The sequence below is a fragment of the Desmodus rotundus genome, chromosome 7, assembly GCF_022682495.2.
Source record: "Desmodus rotundus isolate HL8 chromosome 7, HLdesRot8A.1, whole genome shotgun sequence".
Taxonomy (NCBI): domain Eukaryota; kingdom Metazoa; phylum Chordata; class Mammalia; order Chiroptera; family Phyllostomidae; genus Desmodus; species Desmodus rotundus.
In genome coordinates this window covers 125,422,973-125,444,506 of record NC_071393.1, presented here as the reverse complement: position 1 = coordinate 125,444,506, position 21,534 = coordinate 125,422,973, and the positions used below count along the sequence as shown (strand labels likewise).

Here is a 21,534-nt window from a genome sequence, read left to right as displayed (position 1 = left end):
AAGGCTGTTGGAATTGTGATAACATTATGGTTTGGGTTCTGGCTGTGCCATTTTAAAAGGGTGACTTTGGGCAAACTGGACAATGACATAGTTTTCTCCCCTTTAAAATTAAGATAATAATCATATGCATATTGTGGGACAGTGGTAGAGATCAAAGGAAATGCAGAGTATAATGTGCTTTATAAGCGGTCATCAGAAATGTAAATGCTAGTCATTATTGATATATTTCTTTTTGTTATTTATTATCACAATGGACTATTCAATGTCACATTTCTGCCACACTTTATTTGCACAGCAATCTTGTTAAATCATTAACCTCAAACTGATTACCAGGGCTCCTTGAATTTTAATTTGTATTAGCAAATGAAAAAGTCCAGGAAGCATGAGAATTTAACGTAGCCTGTGAGAGCCTGATGCGGAGCTGTTTCTAGAAGCCAGTCCCCTGTGACCCGCCCCAAACCATGTCATCACGTAGGAGATTATCTCCTTGTGAGTCTGGCCTCGCTTGGGTTGTAGAATGAATGCCCCAAGTTCAAACAGATCGCATTCTCCTTGGAGTGGGTCATAAAGGAAATTTTCACTTGCCTATATTATTAGTCGAAGGTACAAAGGTAGCAGGCCCCACATTAGACGAATCCCGTGAACCCCACGACCTGTGTCTGCCAAGGTGAAAGACGGATGAGGCTGGAAAGCTGCCGTGCTTGCCTGCCTGGAGAAGCAGTCAGCAAGTAGGGTCTCAGCCAGCAAGCACTCTGGGCACGCATCCGCGATCCGTACTGAGTCACTTCCCTCAGCCCAGGTGGTAGACAGCTCCGGGTTTGTACAGCTGGGTTAAATCACATAAGCATGGGAGTATCACAGAGAGGGAGAGTATCATGGGATGGATCGTGAACACAAATGCCAAAGCAGCTGCTGCAGCCCGGCGGGCCAAACCACATCCCACCAGTGTCGGACTCCGTGAAACAGAGTTAGTGGCGACAGCCTCCCCCAGTGCTCGCGCAACCCTTTGTGCTTCCCCGAGATCTTTCAGCCACACGGAGCTGGGCCTGGTAGAAATGCACTGGATTTGTGTCAATAGACCTGAACTTGAATTCTTGCTCTGTGCTTCTGACCTTGTACAATGTTCTTTTTCTCCTTGTCCTGTTCAGTATTTTACTGTAAAATTGAAGATTATTACTTATTTGTCAGAAATAATTTGAAGATTATGAACCCAACATAGACCGTCTAGCACGCAGGCCGTCACACAGTAGGTATTCAGAACCAGTTAATAGCACTCCGTTTACCCTGGCCATGGTCTAAACCAAAGCGCCTAGTAGAAATATAATATAAATTACGTTTATATGTACTTTAAAACTTATATAATTTATATCCAATTTAAAATTTTCTCATAGCCATATTAAAAAAGTTAACGTAAAACAGATAATAATTTCAATAATATACTATATTTAATACAAAAATTAACAATATTATTATATCAATAGTTAATATAAAATTATCAATAAATATTTTCCATTTTTTGTTTATATTTAAATTAACTGAAATTAAATAAAATTAGAATTCACTTCCTCTGCCAAACTCACGTCATCTGTAAGTGTTAGCAGTCACACGTGACTGAGGTATAGGACAGCGAGGGTCTGGGGGAGCATTAGTTTGAGCGAACAGTGGACAGAAGCAGAGAAAATAAAGTTAGACTGGCTAAGACTGATGACTACTAAGATAAGAAACATAAAGTGGATTTATCAGAAATAGTGTTGAATCTGGCACCTGGAGAATAAGGTTATCATTTTGTAGACATATGGAAGTAGAAGTCATTTTGAGGGGTGGATAGATTAAAGTTTAAAAGTTTAATTGTAGACATGCTGAGTTTGACATGATCTCAAGAGACTTCTATAAAGATGCCGAGAAAATAGATGGGGAGGGATTCTTTTCAGTGATGGTGTGGATGTCAAGGACACGGATGAGTTCTCTATGAGAGTACTGCACAATGGGACTTGAGGAACTCTGGTTTGGCAGCGTTTAGGCTGTGATAGGAAAATAACCCAGCCCCAAAGTGACATGAGTAGACAGAAAAATGGAAAAACCAAGTGGATGTGACATAACATCATTGCCTTCAGTGATGTCCCAAGAGGCACTGAATGGTGGGTCATTGCTCCGGGAGGGAGAGTGGGAGGAGTGGAGTGAGGAACAGCCCACAGTGGCTCCCATGGCATCATTCCCCCCATCTGCCTCTGCTACTTCTGTCCTCCCTGCTCCCTGCTGCCCCAGCATCTTCTCAGTCATTCTCTGGTCAGCTCCAGCTTCACATGCTTCAAAAGAAACAAAACAAAAAACAAAAAGCAAAACAATAAAAACAGTCCTGTCACTTTTCCTCCTGCTTGTCTTACACATAATTGTGATAATTTGGTTCTCCCATCTGACTTATACTTATTCCACCTCTGCTTCCTGGAGCTCAGCACTTGGGGCACAGGAATAACCAAGGTCCTTCCTTTTTTCTGTTTGCTTTACTGGAAGCTACCTTAGGCAAAGTTACGTGTCCCTGCCAACTCCAAACTAGTGCTTGTAAAGGGAACCAGCCGCATGTCAGGAGGGGTTCTGTTTCTATCTGGGAAGTTGTCTGGGAGAGTCCAAGTTACTCTTTGTTTCCCAGAGTTTTCTCAGCTCGGCAACCCGGTGATTCACTCTAGCATTTCCAGACTTACTGCCTAACCAAGTTAGCTGATTCTGGCTTTTAATCTTAGTAATGGGGTTTCCTTTCAATTCAGGATTTCACAATAAATATATTTTAAGTTAAAAATATAAATTGAGCCTTGGCTGGTGTGATTCATCCATGCACCAAAAGGTTGCAGGTTTGATTTCCGGTCAGGGCACATGCCTGGGTTGTAGGTTCGATCCCCGGGGAAGGTACATATGGGAGGCAACCAATCTGTTTCTCATCTCCCTCTCTCTCTGTCTTCCCTGTCTCTCTAAAATCAATAAACATATTGACATAATAGTTCTAGCAATTTAAAATAATGGCAAATAGCATCATGTCTAAAGTTTGAAAAGGCCCGAATTACAGAACGACAAAGGTACATGAATCATAGGTATCAAGGAGGCTTCATGACATAGACTAAGCTTTCCTGGCATCCACACACAGAAGGTGCACTTGAATGACTTCAGCCACATGCTTCTATTGTCTGGGAAACCAGCATCCGTGTGAAGAACTGTGAGGAGAGATTTTACCCAGCTTACAAGTGAACAAGTCAGCCTCCTAGTTTTGTGGTTGTATAGACGACAGTATATGACTCCACTGGAGCAGTGGGAGGAGCATGGGTATTTTTGTACTGGTTTCCCAGACCCCATTTCCCTTTGGGTGATGTGGAGAAGAACCGATAATATCTGCACATGTAGTGGGGTGCATTTCAGGAAGGGAGCCTTATGCTTGAGGACTTAATCTTTGGAAATGGGCAGAAAGCATGCTTGAGTATGTTCTTGATTATATATCATGCCATCTTTATCAGACTAGACTTCAGCGTGCCTACTCTTTGCTTCAGAGGGAGACACTATATCTCTCTGCTCAGTAAATAGATGTTCATCAACAGATAGGGCAGAACAAGGGGCAGTGAGTGTCTTTCTTCACAAGACACAGAGAACTGTGACAGCCCCAGGGAGAATTGTGCCCCACAATCAGTGTCTTAACATATGAAAAAAAATCCATAAAAACTCACTTTGATCATTGTGATATATGGCGTATTGTAAATTACTGACACATTAGATCAAAAACTGAAAGCCATTCAGAGTCTTTCTTGGGGTGGGTGGCGGCAAGACGCGTATTTATAGAAACCAGTCATTAGTTAGACTTGAAATGAGTTCTTTAATCACGATGAACATAACCTGAACAACCAGAGGTGTATGAAGCACATGCAGCCATTGGCCGCCCACTAACGGACGCTACTCGGTTGCATTAAGACTTGCTTATTTTCTAATATCTACTCAGAAAAAACCACAATCATAAATGTGATGGATTTCAAGTAAAATACTATGTACACGAACATGGCATTTTAGGGTTCTATACTGTAATAACACATCATGGGCTGGCAAAGGCAGGAGTTGGCAGTTATGATCGAATCGTAACAATGTAAAGAGAGCTTCAGCCAAGCACAGTATAAAAAGATTTTGCTAATTACCTTGATAGTTTTGTTGTAGTTTTTCTTTAAATACGTATTACATATGCCATATGTCTCCAAAAAGTCTGTTTCTCTTTGATTGGTGACAATAACTCAAAAACCTTTTATTGATAAATTTCATGGTGTTAAATATCTTTATTGTAGGCTGAAACCCTGTTTCAAAATACAAAATGTATTAGTTTAAGTTTGCTTTCAGGCAAAATCGGACTCTGTACTTGGAAAGGGAAATCATTGGGTAGACAAAACACAGAGTGGCCAATTTGGAAGAAATGCATTTAATATAACAGGTTCTATTTGACTTTACTCCTCTCACATTAAACAAAACTTTTACAAGATAGTTTTGGTGAAAATTGTCTATTAAAATCAAATATGTATGATTTATTAAACCAAGACTGTGGCTTATTTTGAATGAATGTAAGTTCTTTCTCAAGATAGTTCTTTTCTAGTGTTGCTTTAGAATGGACAATAATTCGACATTGGAGAAATGGAATTGTATTCTAATACAAGAGTATAGATCTCAGCATACTTCAGTTTGTCACAGATACTGAGCTTTTAGAATTTAAATTTTGTATTTTTAAATTAAAAACAACTTCATTTCAATTTTACTTACGCATTTAATTGGGGTCATACCATACATTCCGTTAACTTTTGTTGTCGTCTTTAAAAATTCTTTCATTAATTACTTGGTTTTCCCCTTTCCTCTGCTTCTCACCAAGCCACATTATTCTCCCATCACGTAACTATCCTGCATGTGTTCTTGTATCTTTTCCGTGGCCAGCAGAGAGCACAAGGCATGCATACGAAGTGCCTTCTTATTATTGTATGAAAACATCACAATAACACAAATTTATTATTACATTTTACCTTTTACCTAATATTTAGGAAATCCCTTCAATTTAATGTGTATATGTATAGTTCTTTGCTTTTCATGGGTGTAAAAATATTCCATGACATGGTTGCGCCATAATTTATTGATGTGTTCCCCTAATAATGGGCATGTATTTTCTTTTCAGCATTTTTGTCACCTTTCAAAAATGCTGTAATTAACATGTAATCTTATGGACCAGTGCTTTTATTCCTTATAATAGATTTCTAGGATTTTGATTTCTAAAATGAACATTATTTATATTTGAAATTTAAAACTATATATTGTTAGGTTGTTTCCCAATTAGGTGATAGATATTCACATTTCCTTCAGCCATGAGCTTGAGTAACATTTTCCTCTTTACTCCTATAACTATAGGTTCTTATTCTTTGTGAGGCTGAATATTATAGCAAGGGCAACCAAATATGCAGAAAAAAGCTTATCACATTTCAGCACTTATGGAGGGTTTTCGTGCTTTATGATTATTGTCCTTATACTGAATACCAGTGGTTATAATGATGGCAATCTACATATGAATTATAACAAAAAATACTGGGTTGAACCACATGAATTGCCTATGTTTGATCAGTTTTCTTCACCTAAAGAATGCCAATTTTATATGGTCCAACCCCACAGTTCTAGGGGGTTTTCTAGGCCTTACATTAAAATCACAGAATTTTAATAGCGATGATAACTAGATTCATTGGTCATGTGTTCTGTGCCAGACACAGTGCCCAATGCATTTTCTCATCTGTTCTTTATGACAGTTCACCAACCCTTTTCAATGGCGACCTAGTGTATTCCCCCCTTGGTTTCAGGTTCTACCCAGGTCCCAGGCCCTGCATCCTTTTCTCCCAACCGTAATTCCATTTTTAAGTTCTGTCTTGTTCCAGGTATTGTTTTGCACCCCCCTTCTCCTTTCTTCCTCACCTATCCATATTATTTTCCCACCGTAAAAACCAAACCTCACTTCGCCCATATGTCAGAATTCCAGAAGTCATAATATAATGAGGATCCCTGTGTCTTTGGAAGAAGAAAGAGTTCAGCCATCGATCCCACCAAACTTTGAATTTCAAAACCATTGCCCAGGAAGCTACCTATTGTTGAAACTTCCATAAAAACTACTGAAAATGTAAATGAGTATCACTAGCTATTTTCTGCTGAGATTAAACTCAAAGGAAATGAATGAGATCATCTAAGCACCAACATGTAAGTGTGACAGATTTCAGGAATTCGTATTTAAACACAAATTAAGAAAAGCAAATACATGTCAAACGAATAGCACGTGAATAGCAAAACCTGCCATGGGTAGTAGACATAACTGAAAAGCAACGATAACATTACAATCAGGGTGTCAAAGAGATAAATGCCATTTACACGGGTGAGAAGAAACCAATGGCAGGCGGCAAAAATATTCAAGTGCCTGAATGTCATGGGATAGTGCATTTTTTAACCATCTTTCCTTAGGACCAGGGCTAAACATCTGTTCAATGCTTTCTGTGAGATTTTCAAATAATATGGGTTAAAATGTGAGTATACTTTATCTGTGCTCCAACTTTTTCTGTATATTTATTGTTTATTCTCAAGTACTTCTTAATAGACTAGAGACACCATATAGTCTGTTCTTTATTTACATCTCAGAGTGAAAGTTCATTTAGCAATGAGTAAAAAGTGCTGATGACTTTAGGCATTGACACAGTGGACCTTGGAGAAAAAAGGTGCTATAGTGCAAAATGTGCCCACTAATAATATGATTTTGCTGTTGAGGGTGGTAATAAAATTACCATTTAGAAAGAATATCTTGGCCCAGACTGCCTGCGTTCATATCCCTTCCACTGGCCCCGTGATATTGAGCAGTAATTCAATTTCACCGTGTCTCGTTTCTCTCATCTAGGACACAGAATTAATGCTAACATCTATGGTGAGATTTAAAGGGGATAACATGTATAAAAGACTTAAAAGAATCTTCGGTATGCAGTAAACACTCCATACATGTTAATTGTTATAACTATTTTTGTGGTTTTCATTATTCACATAAGGAATAGAAACTCAAAACTTACCAACACACCCTAGGCCTGGGTAGGAACTAGAGTCGTGATAAAGAGATCGGACCTTTCATCAGACAGAGTCAAATGCAAATTCTGGCTTCTCTCCTTTCAGTCAGAGTTCCATCAGGAAAAAGGTGATCCACACACTGGAAGGATGGAGAAGGGCTTAATAAAGATATTTTTCCAAAGGCTAGTGAGGCTAAGGGCAAGGCATGGAGAAAAAATGAGCTGCATTGGTTTGAAAGCCTGGAAACACTTCAGGCCCTAGCTGAAGGGGCAAATGGGATAAGCGCTTATTGGATCCAATGATTGATTGATAGGTAGATAGATAGATAGATAGATATCTGGAAAAAACTTCCTGCAAAAGCACTGCCAACTCTGTCCTAGGACTTCACTGTCTTCCTCACTCCAAACTCCTGCTTCCCGTCTCCTGTCAGTGTCTCCCATTGGGGAACCCAGCCAGGAGCCAGAGAGCAAGGAGGCCTTTTGATAAAGTCCGTAAGGATCCTTTCCAGAGCAGAGAGCAAGAGAGAGAAAGGCAGTGAATTGACCTACAAGGCCAGTCTGTCCAGCATGTTGTTCACCTCTCAGAACCCCACCCTCACTCACTCTCTGAGTGCTGCCAACTGCCTGAACCTTGACTGCTGTCTCTAGGGATGTTCACATGCTAGTCTGGATTATTAATCAGTCTAGTCCTCCAACATAGTCTTTGACCTTTTCCAGAGAGTTTCTAGTTTTGTTAGTGATTAGAATTATAATTTCACTTTTTTCCTCCAAATGATGGATGTAGTCGATTTTAAACCTGTCTCCAATTTATTGCTATTTTTAGACACTTAATTGCACCATGTGACTTGGCAGTAGTTTCCCATTTGGGGAAGGACAAAGTATCTGTCTCTTTGCCTCTGTGCTCAGCCATGTGACATTCTTTGGCCAAAGGGATATCAGCCAGTGTGACATTTGCAGAGGCTTGAGTAACGTGTGTGATTGGGCTTGCCTGACCCCTCCCTTACAACTTGATCAGGAATGTATGCCCGAGCTAACCACCTAAAGGATGGTGACATATGGAATTGGGGTGATTGACTGTATCATCCCAGGCAAGACTAACCTTGTTCGGTCAGGTACCAGCTGATCCCCTTTATTCAAGTGCACCCGGCACAGATCAGCAGAGCTGCGGAGATGGCCAGTCCGACATGTGGACAATAAAATCACATTGTTACACACCACGGAGATTTTGTGGCTGGCGTGTACACAGTAGTGGCGTGACACCATGAACTATGCTGACCAGGTGTTTATTTGGGTATGCAATTAATCCTAAAACATGTTGAAATATGGTGTCCCCCACCAAACTGGGTATTTTGCAAACCTTAAGGAAAAGAGTTGTTATAGTTGTGGGAGTTGCCTGTATGCTTCTTGACTATCTGTGACCTAACTGAGTACATTGTAATAATTCATTATTCCACAGTGCACGGTTTTGACACCTTGTCTTCCAAGGCACAGCCTCAAGTTCAAACATGAGAATAAAAGGACCCCTAATGTCATGATCCATATAAAAAGCCATCAAAGTTTTAGAAGCTACAGTACTTAATTGTTAAGTATATTTTGAGTATTCTGGTGTCTCAAACAAACACACTGTTCATAATCAATTAATTGCCCACACATTGTTAATTAATGTAGGGAGTTAAGTCTCAGGTATATATCATGAGCTGGAAAATATAATTATATTCACATTGTAAATACCAAAGGAACCAAAGACTGAAGAATGTTTCCGTAATTAAAGAATGTTTTCAATCAGTGTTCTAAATAGATTTGTTTTTGTTCAAGTGTCATTTTTGAAAGATTACACAGTGAGTACTCTTAAATGTGAAATTTTAGTTTTATATAGATAGCCTTACAACATAGTTATTCCTAGTGTGTGAAAAAGAGAAGCAACTCCTCTACTTTGTAGAGAATAAATGTTTTAAGGAAATAGTAACACAAATTATTCTGTTATTTGGATGAATAGTAAATTTTTGCATTAGTTGGCAATTTTCTTCCTCATGGAAGTAGCCATCTCCCTGTGAGATAGTTTAAGCAGAGATATTTGCCAAACAAACCCAGAAGAAAGGCCGTGATTTTTTTTTTTTTTTTTACAGTCTTCCAGGATTTTGCCTTGAAAGTATCTGATTCTCTGCTAACTCTGGGCTTTTGAAGTTGAGAATTTTCTGTGTTTTAAAGGAGTTTAGTTTGATTCTTTAGGGAGATCTCAGTTCAATGAAGCTGTCTTCCACCCTGTCCCACCCTTTCTTGGAGTCAAATGAAACCATACTCGAGAAAAGATGATTCCTTTTCCCTCTCACAGGTGCACAAACTACTTATCAAAGGCATGGAAAGTGACTCAAGTTAGAACCTAAGAATGAATGTTGCTGCTGTGTCCTGTGGTCCTCAAGATCGAGGATGGAAGAAAAAAGTCAGAATGAAGGCAGCAATGTTATTTACCATAGCCAAGATACTGAAACAGCCTAAGGGCCCATCCGTACCGGAGTGGATAAAGAAAGCTGTGGCTCATTTATACAATGGAATAGTACTCAGCAACAAAAAGAAGGAACTCTTCTCTTGCCTCCTATGACAGCATGGATGGACCTGGACAGTATTATGCTAAGTGAAATAAGCCAGGCAGTGAAAAACAAATACCATATGATCTCACTTCTATGTGGAATCCGAAGAACAAAACAAAGTAACGAACAAAATAGAGACAGAGGCACAGTTACATGGAACAGACTGCCAGTTGCAAGAGGGCAGGGGGGCACTAGATGAAAGAGGATGAAGAGATTAGCTAAAGAATATACACGCATGACTCGTGGACACAGACAAAGATGAAGGGATTGCCTGAGGGAGGGGAGGGGGACTGAGTGGAGGGGGGCAAAGGGAGAAAAAGCAGGGAAAACTGTAATAGCATAAAAATAAAATACAATAAAAAATGAAAACAGTGCACTCTCAGCGCCCCCGGAGTTAGGAGGGGCTGCTCCAAAACTCTGGTACTGGAATGGGAGAGGAGTTCCATCCCAACATGCAAACCTGGTGCTCCCTCTGCATTTGCTTGCTCTCACAGCCCCTTGGCTAGGTGTCCTCAACAAACGACGTCAGGTATTCCGGAGACATGCTTCTCCCTGAACTGTTACATGCTTTCTATTTACTTAGCAAGGCTGGTGATTAAGAATGAAGTTTCTGGAACTACTTCCTGGGTTTGATTTCAGCCTTCGCTCTAACTGGCCAGTCTTGGGGGAGTCATTTCACTTCTCTGTACTTCAACTTCCTCGTCTGCTAAATGAGGATAGTCACAGTGCCCTCCTCAAAGGGTTCTTGTGAGGATTAGAACCGTTCACATGTGTGAAGTTACTAGGAGAGTTCCTGGTGCCTGGCCAGTGTTACAGCTACTGTAACTTTTATCATAATTACTTTTGAGAAATGGTTTTATTATTGTTCCATTTACGCTCAATTGCTGCTAATGCTTGATAAATTCATGCTAGCTTTTGGAATCTATTTCCTCATATTTAAAGTGAGGTTGTTGTACCATATAAAGCTTTGTCATTCCAAGATGCACAAATATGCATATAGATGCTTTTATACTTTAACAGTTCCAAAGTACTTCATAACATGATAACATATGTAATCATCAACTTAATTTCTTAATATAAGATACATCAATTATTTCAGTCAGCCATAAATTTTGGTTAAGCACCTACTGTATGTTAGACATCATGCTAGATGCCCAGGATTCAGCAATCATAAAACAAATAATCTTCTACTGTTGCAAGGGGATTCTAGTCTTTTTTTTCCTTTGGTCTGCAGCTGTATCAACTACTTGACAGAATGCTCAACAAGCAAATATGGAACTAGAAACCGGGATCCCTATTCTAGCAGTATGTTTAAGTTATTAGGTAATTTAACATGAGGCTTAATGAAGTCTTATAAAACTCCCAAAATGCAAAACTTGGAGTCTTAGCTGCCCCATTAAATTGTTAAAAACTGTTGGGTTTTTTTTTTCTTTTTTGCTCCACTGGTCACCACTCTCATAACTTTGAAACCAGAAGAGCCAACTTTATGCTTGCCAAGAAGTCTTCAGAAATGCTAAATCCAAAAGCAGAGAACTCCAGGTGCAAACATCCAGAATGCAGGCCAGTTTGTAAAAAAATCACGTTTCCCCTTCAAGACACATTTATTGTTGTATAGAAGAACACAATCTGTGGGTATTTTTAAGATGAATTTATAAACCTGATTTGGAAATTGCTCATATCATTTATGGGCATGAAAAGGAGCAAAGGCAGAAACCAGGCTGGGGTTTATTTTAATTGTTAGCTGGCTCTTTTTAGGGTAAGGGCAGTGCAAGGGAGTCACTCCTGAAAACTGAGGTTAAGAAGATTACTTGTCTCTAAGAGGTATATGGTTAAACCATACAGTGTTGCTGGTGCTTGATTGTTTTGGACTTACAAAAAGAGCAATTTTATGTAGTTAAACCTAATATTATATGTCCATATTTTAAAAGGAAAGTCTATTCAATTTATATAGTCTTGGGTATGTACTACATCTGCATTGCTCAAAATGATAGTCACTAGCCAGCCATGAAATGTGGCTAAAGTAAAGGAGGGACTGAATTTGCTCTTCGAAATTATTTCAGTTAATTGAAATTTAAACAGTTACATGAGACAGCAATGTATGGAAATATAAATCAGAGAACTATGTACATCCATATGGACTAGCAAGTCTGGTCAGAACAATGAATCAAGTTGTACATTTCTTATAGTAACCTTATAAAATAACTATTAATGTTCTTATTTTATAGGTGAGGAAACTGAGACAGAGAGGCAATTTGTCATTTGCTCTGGTTCATCTGCATTTGGGGAGTGGTATTGAGATATTTGGCTTCAGGTCAGCAGGGATCAAATCCCTGGAGGCAAAGCAAGGGTCAGGAGTAGCATGAAAGATACATGTCTTGAGCTGAACTTTGGCGAGGTCAATGCATTGATGGTTTGTAAAATGACTTGGAAGGTGTAATAAGCAAGATAATGACCCCAGATCACCAAAGATGTCTATATTATAATGCCCAGAATTCATGAGTATGTTACCTTACATGGTAAAACAGACTTTGCAGAGGTGATTATGAATTTTGGGATAAGGAGATTATCCAGGTAAGCCCAATATAATCACAAGTCCTTGTAAAAAGAAGGAGGAGGCAGAGTGAGTTAACCTAAGAGATGAAAGCAAGAGACTCATTCTTGTATTGCAGGCTTTGAAGATGGGGGCCACAAAACAAGGATACAGGCAGCCTCTAGAAGCTGGAAAAGGCAAGGAAAAGGATTCTCTCCCAGAACCTCCAAGGTACACAACCCTGTTCCCACCTTGATTTTTGCCCATTGAGATCCATTTCTGACTTCTGGCTACCCCACCTACAAGGTAATACATTTGTGTTGTTTTAAGCTGTTAAATTTGTTGTAATTTGTTACAATGGCCATAGGAAGCTACTACAGAAGGAAACTAGACTGGAAGTGGGAAAACGAGTTATAGGTAGCTTTAATAAAAAAGACAAGAGGTGCAGGTGGTCGGAACTTAATTGTGGCAGTGGCAATGGAAGGAAAAGAATGGCTATGAGATACAAGGAAATTAGAATCATCAATAGAAATGAAATCAACAGGCAGGGTTTAGACAAAAAGATGGCCCACACCATCTTAAAAAAGTCCTTAAGGCTTTTCTCCCAAGGAAATATTCCTTCTTAAAAGTAATCTCTATATGTGGTGACTTAATATGGGAGAGGAGTTGGGACTTACAGAAGTGTCTGCCATTGACTCCTGAAGGTCTTTAAATTCTCAGAGAGCTGCCCGTGCTGGACCATTGTACCCACTTTTGGCTTTATTTTGCATGCCCCATATAAAGCAGCAGCTGCTGGCTGCATCAACATTGTTGTATTATGAAAATTATGTGGGATGTAATTTTTTTACATTACTTGGCAACACACTTCTGTCCAGGTGTTTGAGAAACTCAGACCATGGTTGTGCCAAAGCAAGAGTAGATGAGAAGTTCAGTCAAGGAAACCAGAGTGTCTTTTGTTGAATCTGTCACGAGAGAGAGTGTAGTGGGGTGGAAAGAGCCTAAGCTTTGTAGAAAATGCTGAATTTACATACTGATTCCACTATGCAGTTGTTCTGAGACATTACACATGGAAGTTTAAGATCCCTGAACTTCACTTTTGTCATTTGCCCAGAACAGTTAGAAACACATCTAGCTGGTAGTGTTGCATGGAATGAATGAGTTTATAAATGCAATGCACTGACCTGGAGCAGCTGCTTAGTAAATGCTGTATACAAAAGAAGGACTCTAAAAATGGTAGAAATTGAGTTCCTGGTCAGATTTTTCAAGAGTATTTCTTTTCCATTATAAAAAGTAAAAATAGTTTTTATTGATCAAAAATATAATCAGACAGTATACTTACAATAAAATGAAACTTGTAACGAGACAGATGGGCATTATATATAAAACCTAGAGGTAATAATCAAAGTTGGCTAATATATAGACAGCAAAAATAACTTTCTTTTCTTTTTCCTTACTAGGATAGTATATTTGACATTTCAGAATTTTACTGCCTTTTTAAAAATGAATTTTCAATAGAATGTGGTGGCCATAATTGGAGGATGAGGATTTTTACCCAGGATATAATGAAGGAAGGAAAGAAGAAAAGAAGGAAGGGAGGAAAGCAAGGAAGGAGGAAAAAAGGAAAGAAGGTTAAGAAAAAAGAGTGGGGGGGAGGAGAAAAGATAAGAGCAAAAGAAAACAATATGAGGAAGAGAAATGGGGAGGAAAAAGGGAAGAATTCTGGTAGAATGTAAGAAAAAGTTTAGACAAGAAGAAAAGTTATAAAAAAACAGAGGCAAGAACCACATAATTATTTATGCCACCTCTTTACCATGGTTGGAATCAAGTAACACATATAATGTGATAATTAATTCATCTGCTCATTTATTCATACAATGGATATGTATTAAAAGTTCAGAAGCCAGGAATATAGAAGTGCATAAGATAGAAGTAATTCTTGTGATCATTGAATTTGCAGCAAAGAGGATAATCCCAGACCAAAGTTTAACTTTTTAATCCTCAGGACCATCTAATAATAAAGTTGGTATCCTTATTATTAGGGTTTTTTTTTTTTTACAGATGTGGAGAGTTGATTGTGGTTAGCTAGTAGTAACAGATGAAGGATCCAACCCTGGTTTGTTTGACTTCAGGTTAAGTTCTCATTTTGTTTCCATATGAGGCCATGTTGACTGGGAGTAATAGAACCAATGATGTGTGTGTGTGTGTAAGAGATTTTGAAAGTTTACCCAGTTTAAAAAAATAATGTGAATAAGACATTCCGTCATTTTTTATGGTACTTGCTATATTGGCTGCCATTTCTATTTTCCTTAGGGAAAGACACATCACAAGGAGGTAAATTAGTATGAGGGGCTGAGTATTCTACATAGGAGGCACTCAGTAAATATATGTTTAATTACATAATTATATAACATACAGTATTTTGTACAACGAAATATACTTCTCAAGCCAAACTATGTGTCCACTTTTCTACACTGGCCACGCCCACAGAATACTTAATTACACAATTATACAGGAGACACTCTATACTAGTCATTGTGCTAGGTGAAAGTGACACAAAAATTAAAAGGTCAAAAACCTGACTTCTAGTAGCTCCACCGAGCATGACAGACAGGATATGAAAGACATGATAACAGATGAATTTGTAGTTAATTTTAATACAATATGATGTGAAGAAATCATAAGGAATATAAAAAAATTAACATCCTTGATTTTTTTCTGTGTCAAAGGAAGAACAACAGAGTATGAAGAGGCAGAGAAATGGCTGACTGCCCACTGTGTCTAGAAGTTAACCTTATCGAGGTGGGCAGAGGGGGGCATTGATCCTGGTTGTAAAGAACCTTGTGTGCAGTGATAAGCAGTGTGGGTTTCACTCTTCATTGCAGGCGACCGCATCCCTCGAGTGGGATGGTATGAACAATTCAATGCTACTCATCACTTCCAGTTAATATATGGGGTTTTGAAAATGTTCTTATTAGCTTCTATCTGAACACCCCCTAAAAGTACAATAGAGGGATCCTTTTCAAAAAGGAATAAGCACCTCAGATCAAAGAGGATGGTAGAAGAGCATGAGTAGCAATATTTTGGGGAACTGGAAAGCAGATGGGCCTGCCGTTACTGACCCAGCAAAATGTCTCTCTCTGACCACTTACACGTCAGAAGGAGACCCACGGGCCCCACTGGCTGTCTGTGAGAGAGCCAACAACTGTCTGATTTATATGACAGCCCTCCCCACCATGGAATTGAGGACAGAATCAGGACAAAAACAGGCAAAGTGTTTAGAAGTCTGATGAAGAAGGCATAGCAACCTCCAGCTCTTTTTCAAAGCTCCATATTCAGCCCAGTATTCTTCCTCATTCTTGCAGAAAGCAGAATTTTTACTCTTTGGAGAGAATAAAGTAGCTGGCCTATCTACTGTGGTACAGCAGATACAGTTTTGAGTAGGACATGATACTAAATAAAGAGGAATTAAGTTAAAGATCATACAAACTCAATATCTTAAAGTCCCTCATATTAGGGTTGTAGAATAGACAGAAAGACTTGCAACCCAAGTCGGAAAAATGGAAAAGTTATTGTATATTTGGCGAGGCTACGAGAAAGGCATAAGAATCCTAATTAACACTAGACAACAAACAAAAAGAGCCTAATACTCCAACAGTCTGTTCACTCTATAGCCAAGACAGAAATGGAAAAATGCCACCTTGCGCTCAGTCCTTCAAACAGCCGTATCCTAGCCAACCTTCAGAGCTGAATGACAGCCAAGGGCTCCAGACATTTCAGGAAAGCTTCTGTGCAGAGAGGCCTAGTCTTCCTCATATTCTCTTCTTTCCTTCTCCCATAGAGATAGAACTTAAATTCATAGGTAATCTCCCTGGCTGCGAGGGGTAACCGGATACTAAGTGAAGTGTGCATAACAATGGTGCATGTTAACCGGATACTAAGTGAAGTATCCGGTTAACAGTGATGCATGTAACCTCTACCTTACTTGGTTCAAAGGAACATGCAGGCCTGGAATTTCTATCACTTCTTTCTGTGAGTTAGAGCTCAGACTCTCCTGCTTCATGTGACTCGACTTCAAGTGTGCAGACAAGAACAGATCCAAGGACAGCAGAGCAGACAATGGGAGGAACCAGGGTCCTTGAGTGACTCCTTGGAACACTAACCCAGACTTCTAGGATGGTGTATTTGATATTTCACTGACCCAGATTTCTCACTCTAGTACCATTTCTTTGTATTCTATGTTCTTTTAGTCACAGTCTTTTGGGGGTTTTGTGTTTTAGCATCTGGTCCTTTACCTTAACGCAGTCTCAAATAGAAAAGAAAGACAACCAACCAAATCACACACACACACACACACAAAAGCAAGTAAGAAATAGAATACATGAAGTTTGGTTAAAATAAAAATAAAAACTCTGCATCATCCACAGAGAGATAATAATATTAAAGTAAGGAATATTCAGAGAACAGGTAAAAGCTATTAAAATCAAATTTATGAAGATTAAAATAATGAATTGCAAGGTGTAAAAAATTGTACTCCTCCTTACCCACAAACATTGGTAGAGTTGGAAAATAAAATTGAAAGATGCTCTCAGAAAGTATGGCAAGCAGACAATAGTGAAAATAATTGAAGGAATAAAAAAATATAAGATTAGTTCAGGAAGTTCAATATACAAATAATGAGAATTCTGGAATGAGAGAATAGAGATAAAATAAGAAGAGGAAATCATTAGAGAAATTATATCAAACTTGAAACAGGTGTTATGAAACGAGAAGAGCCCGCCTGGTGTCCAGCAGAGGCATCTATCAAATCACATTGCTGTAAAAATTCAGAAATGAAACGCGGCATGCTTCCAAGGTGAAAAGAAAGAAAAAGAAAAATGCCATATATAAAAAATCAATAATTATGTTCCAACTTTGCAAGATGGAAGACAATGAAAGAGTATGTTCATAGCTGAGAGAAAATGGTTTCTTATCTCAAAGTCTATACCCAGCCAAAAAAACAATGCAATCTAAGGATAGAATTAAAACCATTTTTATTTTTAAGCCTTCTCAATCAGCATCCATGTGACTTTTCTTAAGCTACACAAGGAATCCGTTCACCAGCACAGCAAAGTAAGTTAAGAAGGAGAAAGACATGAGAGAGGGCAAATCAATGCAAGTGAGATGACCCCGCAGAGGGAATCTTAGAGAAGGCAGTGTAAAGGGGGGTCCTGTGACAGCAGCTCTTCAACAAGTTCTGACTGGAGGCCTTACGAGTCCAGGTCAATCTTTTTTGAGAAGATCTAGTAGAACCCTTGATATGTTTGAATGTATCGACGGGAACAGCACATCACATGGATAAAGAGGAATTAAACTAAATACTTAGCAATTTAAGCCTATTATAAAATAAAGCATTCATAGCTCCAGGGAAAACAAAAACTGTAGGAAAGGAAAATAATCTTATCAACTACCTTGCTTCACTCTGAGTAACTCATATAATAATAATATAAACAATAATTATTTATTCAAGCAAGTTGTCGTGTAAGTTTACTGAGGATTTGCTGGAATGAGGGTGTACGTGTGGTATGGGTGGAGAGGGCGAAGATGTGCAGGGGAACTCTCTAAACACAAACAAACAAACAGACAAATAAATAAAATGTGGTAACTAGAATAACATTGGGTACAGTGGGAGAAGAGAAATAATATCGCTTAAGGAAAGCATGGTAATGCATTAGCTATCTGACCGATATGCCAGAAGACAGCATTTCACGAGCTCTCTAACCAAGTAAATACAGACTCTTCTGTACCAGAAAGTCTTCATTCTGACATTGTGGGACTCACCACATCAACATTCTTATGTATGTGTCATAATGATGTGTGTGTGTATGTGATTATGCATGTGCTGTACGTATGTACATACCATAATTATGTGTTTTTGACCCTCCGGAAGACAGAGATTGAGTTGTCTCCATTGTTAGATTCTCAGCGTTTGAAAAGTTTCTAGCATCTAGTGGGCCCTCCTATTTATCAGTGAATGAATGAATGAACACATCCTAGGCTTTCTTATAATCTGTTTTCATTTGACAGGCATTAAATAAATGCAAAACTCTGAGAGGATGAGTCCATATTCAATTTACATTGAATGTGAAACAAATTTTATGTTGATGTTAGGTGAGCCATTTCCACTCTCACAGAACTGATAATTTTAGATAAAACCAAGTAAGTATAACAATTACCCTAACTCAAATATTTTGTAGCAGTGAGACTGAATGTGGCTGTATGAATGGAGGTGGAACGTGACTAAGGGATGCTCAGCACCAGTTATCTTCCTTGCTCCTTCATTTCTGAGGTAGAGAACTACATCTTTCTTCATGGAAAATGTGCAATTAATATAACTTAACATTGAATTTTGCCACTTGGCCTACAGAGTTGATGCAATGTCCAACTTTTAAAACAATATATTTACTTCCTTAAAGCAAGATTCTGGCTATTTATTTTTATTGGAAATTAATGAATTCCTTTATTGCACTTGTGTTTAGAATAGCTTATTTTGGAATAGCTCACTTTTGGAATAGCTCATGAATGAATAATTTGAACATATGCTTGTATTTTAATTATTTACTTTTTATAAAAACAGGCGCAATCTATGATGCATATTGGAGCAATGCAATAAAGCCAAAAAGATACTATTGAAAATGATGAGGTTGCCCTGGCTAGTGTGGCTCAGCAGATTGAGCACTGGCCTGCGAACCAAGGGGTTGCCAGTTCGATTCTCAGTTGGGGCACATGCCTGGGTTGCAGGGCAGGTATGAGAGGCAACCACACACTGATGTTTCTCTCCCTCTCTCCTCCCTTCCCCTCTCTCTAAAAACCAAATAAGTAAAATCTTTTAAACTCATAAGAACAGATACTACAGTTGATCTTAGCCAAAAGGCTGAGAAGCGATAATAAATAAAATCTTTTTTAAAAAAAGAAAATGATTAGGCTTCATACTGATAAAAAATATACCTAGTTGCACATGTCTTTATTATCACTACGCTAATCTGAATTTTCACTTAGAGCTATGGACAGAAGATTGCTAGAATTAATGTGTCAAAGAGAGCTTAGTATGCTTGCTGAACCTAGCATTGGTGTAAAGTGAGTCTGATCTTATCCCTGCAAGCTGCTCTAGGTAGTTGTCTTTCCAACCATTGCCCACCAATTTTAATTCTCACTCTGCCTCTGGCCAGAGCTTGGGTCTACCCTGAGTGTATTTTTGAATAATTTTTCTCTGCACCCACTGAGACAAAACTAGGACGCTCAGCTCCCATGATATTACCTGGAAGAGTTTCAAGGTACCGAGGCTTTCCCATTTAAAAGAGCAAGATACTAAGTTCAGACAGAGAAAGACATATGCCATATGATTTTACTTATATGTGGAATCTAAAATACAAAATAAATGAACAAACAAAATAGACACAAAGTTATTCGCACAGACAACAAACTGATGGTGGCTGGATGGGAGAAGTTTGGGGGGATGGGCAAAAAAAGTAAAAGGGATTAAGAAGTACAAGTTACCAGTTATAAAAATAGTTACAAGATTCTAAAGTACAGCATAGGTACTATAGTCAGAAATATTGTAATAACTAACTATGTATCAGGATAATCACCTAGTAAGGTATATAAATAGCTAATCATTATGTTGTATACCTAAAAAATAAATTAAAAAATAAAACAAAGAGCAAGACACCTGGGGAGGTCATAAATCGCGAGTGAAATTTAGGGGCTGAATCCGGCATCAGAATGGCACCAGAGATCTCAGGCCGCCCGTTTCATTTAAATTCGATGAATCCAAATGCAAATTGGAGCGGGTCAATCCAAAAGACGGCTTGGCAGGACAAAAACAACGTGATCCTGCCTGAAGCGTTTAACACTGTGAGGAATGAAAGGTGAATTGGACATGGCACAATAATTTTATTTAGGAAAGGTGGCAGAATGTCAAGGAATGTCTGATCTTATAATGTGTTCCCTATGTCATTCTTTAGCTGATGATTGTTTTCATTAAAATCATCAGTGGGATTATGTGTCTGTTCTTCTCTGAGATCGAAAATTTTGGTCACTCGATCTCTGTAGAAAAGGATATTTAGAAAGACCATCAATTAAAAAAAAAAGCAAAAATGATTTCATTAGTTTGCTGACTTGTAGGTTTAATCTTGGGCTAGTCCCAAATGTTTACAAATATGTCTACTAACATTATTCTAGCATTAAAACTCATTTTTAAAATGTTATTATAGAAAAATTAGGTGATGATAATTAATGTTTTTTTAAAAAGCCAACCAGAAATGTATGGCACCTGCCCTGTGCCAATTCTGCTTGCCTGTCACTCACGTTTGCCTCCCTGCAGCAAGCCTGGCAGACCCCCAGGCCAGGCGTGGGGCACGAGCCAGCCAGCGCCACACAAGGGGATTTGGGGATTGGCTGGAAGGGTTCCCTTTAGAAACTGCCCAGGCCATGTGCTTAGAGAAGAAAAGAAGCCTGATTTATTATTTACTATCCACTCCTTAGAGCAGGGGTGTCTAAACTTTTGGCTTCTCTGGGTCACACTGGAAGAAGGAGAGTTGTCTTGGGCCACACATTAAATACACGACACTAACAAAAACTGATGAGCACAAAATAGGTCCATGCATAGTTTTCTGTGATATCCACCACCACAGATAAGCAAAAAGGTTCTCACATAATAACCCTAGTTATGCAGGGGCCCTTTTGATAATCTTTTAAAATTGTCAAGCAGGTGCCAAGTTTGTGATCACTAATATAGAAAATGTACATATCTAAGTAATAAAACTTGGTATAAAACTTAGTGATAAAACTAAGCAATGTTTAAGTAAATTAACCATTTTGTGTTGGGCTGCATTCATAGCCATCCTGGGCTGCATGTGGCCCACAGGACACGGGTTGGACACTCCTGCCTTAGAGCCTTCTGAAGACATTTTCAGTGGCCATTTTACCCCAGGTTGTCACAGTCAGATAGCTATTTCATTTATGCTCACACAGATAAATGAAGATTTAAAAAATGTTTTCAATTATTTATTCTAATTTATTTATTTTTCCATAGCCTTTTATTTCCCTTATGCTCTCTTTCACCTCCATCTACTCCCCTCGCTACCATAATCACCACACTGGTGTCCATGTCCATGAGCCCTTTTTTCTCAATCCCCCCCCACAGACACACCCCACCCCGAACTGTCACCCTGCTCTCCATCTATGAGTATGTCTCTGTTTTGCTTGTTAGTTCAGTTTGTTCATTAGATTCCACATATGAGTGAAATCACATGGTACTTGTCTTTCTCTGACTGGTTTATGTCACTGAGCATAA

The 21,534-nt window shown here is 38.7% G+C and overlaps 1 pseudogene; it reads right to left on the bottom strand.

Annotated features, from left to right (window-relative positions):
* Positions 1 to 18,956: 18,956 nt before the first annotated feature.
* Positions 18,957 to 19,125, bottom strand: LOC112312151 (U2 spliceosomal RNA; annotated as a pseudogene).
* Between the last annotated feature and the right edge of the window lie 2,409 nt (positions 19,126 to 21,534).